This window comes from Xenopus laevis, chromosome 1S, assembly GCF_017654675.1.
Source record: "Xenopus laevis strain J_2021 chromosome 1S, Xenopus_laevis_v10.1, whole genome shotgun sequence".
In the NCBI taxonomy this organism is placed as follows: domain Eukaryota; kingdom Metazoa; phylum Chordata; class Amphibia; order Anura; family Pipidae; genus Xenopus; species Xenopus laevis.
Genome location: NC_054372.1, coordinates 181,941,979 through 181,949,639, shown reverse-complemented (window position 1 = coordinate 181,949,639; position 7,661 = coordinate 181,941,979).

Genomic DNA, 7,661 nt, shown 5'->3' with positions numbered 1-7,661 from the left:
TTATTTACAACCGTGAGCAAAGTGCAATCGGCATGCTTTTTTCTCCACAATGCAACATTCCCACCTCCACAATTCTAGCATTATTGTTGTTACCAAGAGGAGTTGCACCTAATGCAATTACAAATTAGCACAACTGTGCTTGCACTGCAATTTCACTGAAATCACTCATCATTAGAGTAATGTGTGCACCCAATTCTATAGATACAATTGTTCTGCGCCTAATGCAGGTGTATGTGCTACTTCCAGGACCAGAAGTGTCATAAACTCCAGAATTCCTTGGTGTCAATAGGCACAGCAGTACTTGATGTGGAACAGGAGGTCCATTAAAGTCTATGGGCATCAAAAAAAACTTGACGTGCTTAATTTTTTTTGAAGCGTGCATACAAGTCTATGGGCGACATTTAAGAGGTGAAACAAGGTGAAAAAAATGTGCCCATCCCTAGCGGGGGGCCCTGAGACAGAAGCCCCAGTGGGCTTTGGGCCCCCCCAATCTCCCAACCCTGACTATATGGAATTGCAAGGAGTATATTTTGACCTTTAATGAATAAGGTTTACATGCCACTGACTGAGGGAAAGTTTGCACGAATGCAACTGCACTTGGGGGTCTATTCTTTAGAAAGGTATAAAAGAAATTAGCTGTTGTACCTGCTTTGAAGGAGAACTAAAGCTGAATTAAAGAAGTAGCTAGAAGTGTTGTACATTATGTTTTGTGCTTCTGTACCAGCCCAAGGCAACCACACCCCAGTTAAAGATTTAACTGGGTTAAATATCTCCAAAGATGCCCCAGTAGCTCCCCATCTTCTTTTCTGCTGATTCACTGCACATGCTCTGTGCTGCTGTCACTTACTGAGTTTAGGGACCCACTCACAATATACAGTACACATAGAATAGAAATGTCACAATATAAGGCTGATTAGTAATTAATACAGATAGTTACTACATGGCAGCACAGAAACCAGTGCAATTAGCATCAGAATTTAATAATCAGCCCTGTAGCATCAGCTTATATTACAGACAAACCTCATTTTCTGCTGGATAATTAATGACGACCCCTAAGCTTAGCTTCTCAACAGCTACTCAGAGCCCACTGAGCATGTGACAAGTTTGAAGTCCTGGATTGCTGCGATTGAGAAACTGAAACTTTAAGCTGATGCAATAAGTTCAGTATAAAAATTTAGCATTGTTAGTCATATTTATTTTAAGGGTTTAGTTCTCCTTTAAATTGCTTAAACCCTGTGGATCATAATAACTGTGCATGGGTTAGAAATCGCTAGCAATAAAATGCACACCACTATTGACACCATGCTCTTGCATCCAAAGATACTTTAATTGCACTAGGTGCCCATGACTTTGTTCTGCCTCCTGTTACAAATCGTGTGCAAATTCACCTATTGACAAAGGAAGACCCTGGAGCTTGTTCCACCTTCAAGATGGCTGTGCTGAAATGTGCAGCAGACTTGTATCCAAAGAATAAGGCACAGCAGTATAAATACACAATCTGCCTTAAAATATTCTCATTTATACATTAAGGGGCAGATTTATCAAAAGTTGAGGTGAATTTTCAAATTCAAAAAATTCTAATTTCGAGCTATTTTTTGTGTACTTTGACTAGGGAATAGTCCAAATTCGATTTGAATTTGGAAAAAAATCAAAAATTTGAATATTGAAATTTATCATGTACTGTCTTTGACTTCGACCATTTGCCATCTAAAACCTGCCGAATTGCTGTTTTAGACTATGGGGGACCTCCTAGAACCTATTTGGAGGGAATTGGTGGACTTTGAAAAATCAAAGTTTTTTGGGATTCAAATTCAATCAAATGTGCTATTACTTTGATTCGTACGATCCCAATTCAGCCGAATACAGACCTTTTCGATTGAAAACGGACCTATTTGGCCAAAATAATTTCGGTTGGTCTTTTTGAATTCGAATTTCGAAGTTTTTCAAATTTGAAATTCGACCCTTGATAAATATGCCCCATATTGTAAGCATTCATTTATTTTTTCAAAGTCCCATTCAGTATAACATCCTACAACATTATACAAAATTCAATCCATTAATGCTATAAAGTTGCACTTTGAAAAGTTATATTCTATATAAGAAACCTATAAACCAGCTTTTTCCATGTGTAAACTCCATTTCCATATTGTATTACTATAGAAAATTCGAAAATATGCATCTGATTTTATATTGGAGGTGACAAGTGAATATACTGTATTGTTATTAGCAGGAAGCAGTTGATGGGTCTGCGCTACTGTGAACAGAAAGAAACTGTAACAAAAAGAAATGACTTGCATTCAGATGAAAATAAAGCCGAACAAATAAGAGTTGATTCTTTACAACATGCTAGAAATGACAAAATCTGGTATATCCCACATCATTCTTTGAGCTTTGTCTAAATGCAGAGGGCCAAGTAAAATCTTAGAGAATTGCAATAAACTGAAGATTGACATTAGCCAGATCGGGCTATAAATACCACACAAAAGAACCATGAAAGTCATTTACTGATTGAACTGTTATTTTAAATAGGCTTTTCCCAAAAGCAAATGGAAATACAGTAAATAAGCCTATTGGTCAGTTATCTTTGCAATACAAATTATCTCAGACAGACATAGCCATATGGGCTAAAGCAAATGAAGGAAAAAGAATTAAAGAGCATATTAGTTCAACGTGTTAGAAAACAGAAGAAACATTTTTCACCAGGCATGGATTAGGGGCTGAATTTCACATTTCACCATTTACAAATATTTTCAAAAAACCAACGCTTAGGGGATTATTTATTAAAGTTCAAATGCCCAAAATTTGAGAAATTCTAGGTTTTTTTACTATAAAATCTGAATTTTTAGTAAAAAAACCAAACTTTATCTGAGGATAAAAAAAAATCAGAATCTGAAAAAACCCAGCAATCTCAGACCTGCCAAGGTTGTATAAAAGTCAATGGGAGAAACCCCTATCTTACTTTCTTATCTTTCTGTCATCTGCCCTGGAAGTAGCCAACTATTTTGGGCTTTTCGGGCAAAAATCTGAAAATGTTTGACTTTTCAAAAAAAAAAAAAATATAATATATATAATATATAAAGTCTGAAAAAATATATGATTGTGTTTTTGCTCGATTTTATTGAGTTTTTCCCAATCTCATTAAAACAAGCATTTTTAATAATAAATAAGGTCAAATCATGGATTCTAGCTTGGTTGGACTTTTTTAAAAATGTTGAATTGTCAGAAAATATCCTAAGTTTTAGAATTTTTCCTAATATTTTTTCCTGAGTGTAAAAGTGCTACAGAGAGTTGAGTGAATTGAGCAACTTTTTCCATAGACTAACACTGTGATAGATTTCCCACAATGTACAAAACTTTTTACCTGATTAGGTGAATTAGGAGTAGATGTTTTTGACTAAAATGGTTTTGGACTGCTTAAATTTGGAGAACACTTTCTGGAGAAAAAAGAAAGGAAGATGCTTTGATAAATTAGTCAGATGGGTAAAATGTTTTCAATCCTGAAGAAAAATTGGGGAATATTTCAGAAAGTCAGGAATTTTTTTTAGAATATTAGATGAAGCTTTCATAAATTAGGGGCGAAATACTAAAATTGGGGTTTCTATTTTCTTCAGTAATCGTAAAGAATTTTATTTCTCTAAAACCCTAAAAATGTGAGATTTATTAAGTGTAACAACTTCAAAATCTAAAATACAAAACCAGGCCAAGTAACAGCTGTTTGAGGTCCTATAGAAGTCAAAGGGAGCTGCACTGATCCTATTGGACTTTTTTATAGGTTTCACAATATTTTTTTCACTATAAATTGTCTGAAGATTTCAAAATTTTATAGATTTTAATGTTTTTTAGTCCATCTTTCACCATTTTTTTTTTCGTTTGCACTTTTTATATTACCATCTTTTAATAACCTTCATGGCATGTGACAGCCTATTTATTAGAGATTCAATTTTAGTGGTTATAGAGGTTTTTGAAATCAAAAATGTAATTCATTTATCACAAGATCCTAATAAACGGGAAAAGTCCCAGAAAAGTTACAAAAAACAGCAACTTCAACTTGTAGAACAATCAATACGGCTTTATCATATTGTTGCACGAAAGCCGAAAGCACCTGAAAACCTCAAAAACCATGAATCAAAGAAAAATCTTCCAGTTGTAAAATGGACATCTGTCATTGATTTTGACATGATGTAATCATTCGTATTCGTAATTGCTGCCGTTTTGTTGCATAAAAAATTTAGGGAAGGTTGTGCTTTTTTGTGTCAGAAACTTTTTCAATTTTTGACAGCAAGTTGCGGTTTAATAAATCAGCCCCATAAAGTTTAATTGTGATTTCAAAAACCTCTAAAATCACTACAATTCAACCTTTTATAAATAGGCCTCCACTACAGATGGGCCAATCTGACCCGTTATGCCAAAAATTAGCAAACCGGCAAAAAAGATGCCGAACGCATTGAAGTCAATGGGGGTTATGTAATAAAAGACAAAAAAGTTTTTCCAGGAGCAGTAACCCATAGCAACCAATCAGCATCTAGCATTTACTGTTCACCTGTTTAAAAGCAAACATCTTATTGGGTGTTGTGATTTACTGCTCCCGGGAAAACGTAGTGCCTTTTATTACATTTGCGGGGTAGGGTGTTAAACCACACAAATTTATTTTAAAACTGTGCAGCTTTTGTTTTACTATCCATTATAGTCTATGGGTGTTTTTTTCTCAGCGGAACAAGGCAAAATATTTTTTTCGCTCATCGCTATCCTCCACGTGTTACCAGGGTTTAATTCTACACTTTAATAAATCATTCCCTCTAGAAGAGTTCTAGAAAGTCTCATCTTTCCTTTAAAAATAAAATACAGGTATTTAAAGCTTTATTTAAATGTACTAGGGTTAGGGTGTACCCTAATTAATCAATTTTTGCTGTATCAATCAATCATTGCTGTATCAAACCCTGGCTTGGGGTCGGGAAGATGAAGGAGCAGGAACATTTCAGGCAGTAATCGGTCATTACTGGAGGGACACAAGGGCCTGGACTAGGGGAATGCAAGAAAGAGGTACGTACCAGGTGCCCCACCAGCATTGCGCCCTAGGCACATGCCTCTTCTGCCTACCTCTAGTTCCAGCCCTGATTTGGAGGATAACTTTTCAGTAAGTTCTTTGATTCATACCGTATGTAATTTAATATCAATAAAGGAAACATTGATTGCAATAGAAAGAATATTATCATAGCTTACACATAGGGGCAGATTTATCAAAGGTCGAAGTGAAAATTAAAATTTTTAAATTCGAATTTCGAGGTAATTTTAGTGTACTTCGACTAAGGAATAGTACAAATTCGAATCGAATTTGAAAAAAAAAATAGAAATTTTTAATATCATGGACTGTCTCTTTAAAAATCCGACTTCGACTATTCGCCATCTAAAACCTGCCGAATTGCTGTTTTAGCCTATGGGGGACCTCCTAGAACCCAGTTGGATTCATTTGATGGACTTTGAAAAATCTAAGGTTTTTTTTTTTTGAAAATACTTTCATTCGAATTCAAACGAATATGATCCAAATTCGAATCGAAAGATCGAATACAGCCTATTCACTTGAAGTTAAAATTTCTAAAAAATTTTATTTTTTTAATAAATTTCAGCTGGTCTTTTTTTATTCGAATTTCGCGGTGATGGGAGTTTAAAAAAACTCCCATCAAACTTTGACCCTTGATAAATCTGCCCCTTACTTATATAAATATGCTGATAAATATGGCTCTTGGTAAATAATACATTTAATACAGGTATAGGATCCCTTATCCGGAAACCCGATATCCAGAAAGCTCCAAATTACGGAATGGCTGTCTCCCATATGGGGCAAATTCACTAAGCGCCGAAGTGCCGAATGCTAGCGTCAATTCGCTAGCGTTGGGCATTTTCGTTACTTCGCAAATTCACTAACGAACGCTGGCGTAGATTCGCTAGTGTTACTTCGCACCCTTACGCCTGGCGAATTTTCGTTACGGACGTAACTACGCAAATTCACTAACGCGCGCAGTGTACTGAACGCTACCTTTTACGCTAGACTTCCTTCGCCACCTCAAACCAGGCGAAGCGCAATAGAGTAGATAGGGATTGCTTCCAAAAAAGTTCAAATTTTTTATAAGTCCCAAAAAAAGCTGGCGTTTTTTCTATATTATGGGTGATAGGCTGAAAAAGATCGAAAAATTTTTTGGGGCTCCCCTAATTCCCCCCTACATTTCCTAACTTATGGCAACTTAACTATACAGTGGGCACATGTGTAGGGCAAAAAAAAAAATTTTTATTTGATGTTTTGAAGGTTTCCCAGGCATTTGCAGTGATTGTACGTATTCCTCCATTGAAATTTGAATTTGGCGCCGTATGCAAATTAACCTTCGCTAGCGTAACTTCACTTAGCGAATCAACGCTTAGCGAATCAACGCTAGCGCAACTTCGCAACCTTACGCTACCCCTGTGTGCAACTCGGGATTTTAGTGAATTTGCGGAGCGCTGGCGAAACTACGCCTGGCGAAGTGTGGCGAAGCGCGGCGAAGTTGCGCCTGGCGCAACTACGAATCTTAGTGAATTTGCCCCATAGATTCCATTTTATCCAAATAATCCAAATTTTCAAAAATTATTTCCTTTTTCTCTGTAATAATAAAACTGTAGCTTGTACTTGATCCCAACTAAGATATAATTAATCCTTATTGGAAGCAAAACCAGCCTATTGGGTTTATTTGATGTTTAAATTAATTTCTAGTAGACATAAGGCATGAAGACCCAAATTACGGAAATATCCATTATCCGGAAAACCCCAGGTCCCAAGCATTCTGGATAACAGGTCCCATACCTGTAATAACATTTAATGCAAACCTCCTTATTTTTCACTTTCATCAATGTGTACTTACAACCCCATTCTGATAAATGATGGCTTCCTATTTTTTTTTCTTTTTCATTTGATCTCTTTATTTATTTTAAGTGCAAATTGACTAAACTTTTCTGCAACACAAATTGTTTTTTTTTTTTTAAAGCATGCCATGGATTCAGGATAAAGTTATGTTGTTTACCAAGTTTTTCCTAGCAAGAATCCATTGAGAAAATTCAGTCATTAAATAGGTTTTCACTACATTTTTTTTTGCCATAGGGTCAAACCAAAAGAAAACTGATAGCGAAACCAAATAGGACCCAGAAGGAAAGTTAAATCAGCCCTTGTGAATTTCTGGTGTAGCAGGAATCGCTTGATTGACAAGGACTGAGCCACTGACTGTATTATCTTGGTAGTATATCACATGTCAAAACTTCCCTCTTAAGAATAACAGAAATGACCTCTATGGTGCCACAAGTCCTTTGTGACCTTTTTAGTAGCCATAACAGTGACTAAAACAACAAAGAAATATCAAGCAATAGTCCTCCCCCTACCTCCCGTGCCCGGGGAAGCTTTATTTCAGCTGTAGTTGGAGTCAGCTCTGAGGACAGAGTGTTACAGTGTATTACCAAGCAGGGAATAGAGAGCAGCGCAATAAGAAAAACATACCTACATACCAATTATTTATTTTTCTTTATGAGCTAAGACATTGGAATGTGTTCCACGCAGGAAAGAGTTCATTAAAATTCATTATTTATAACTGCTTTTTTTTTTTGCTTACTTCCCAAAGATTTAACTGTGCTGTGTAATGGTT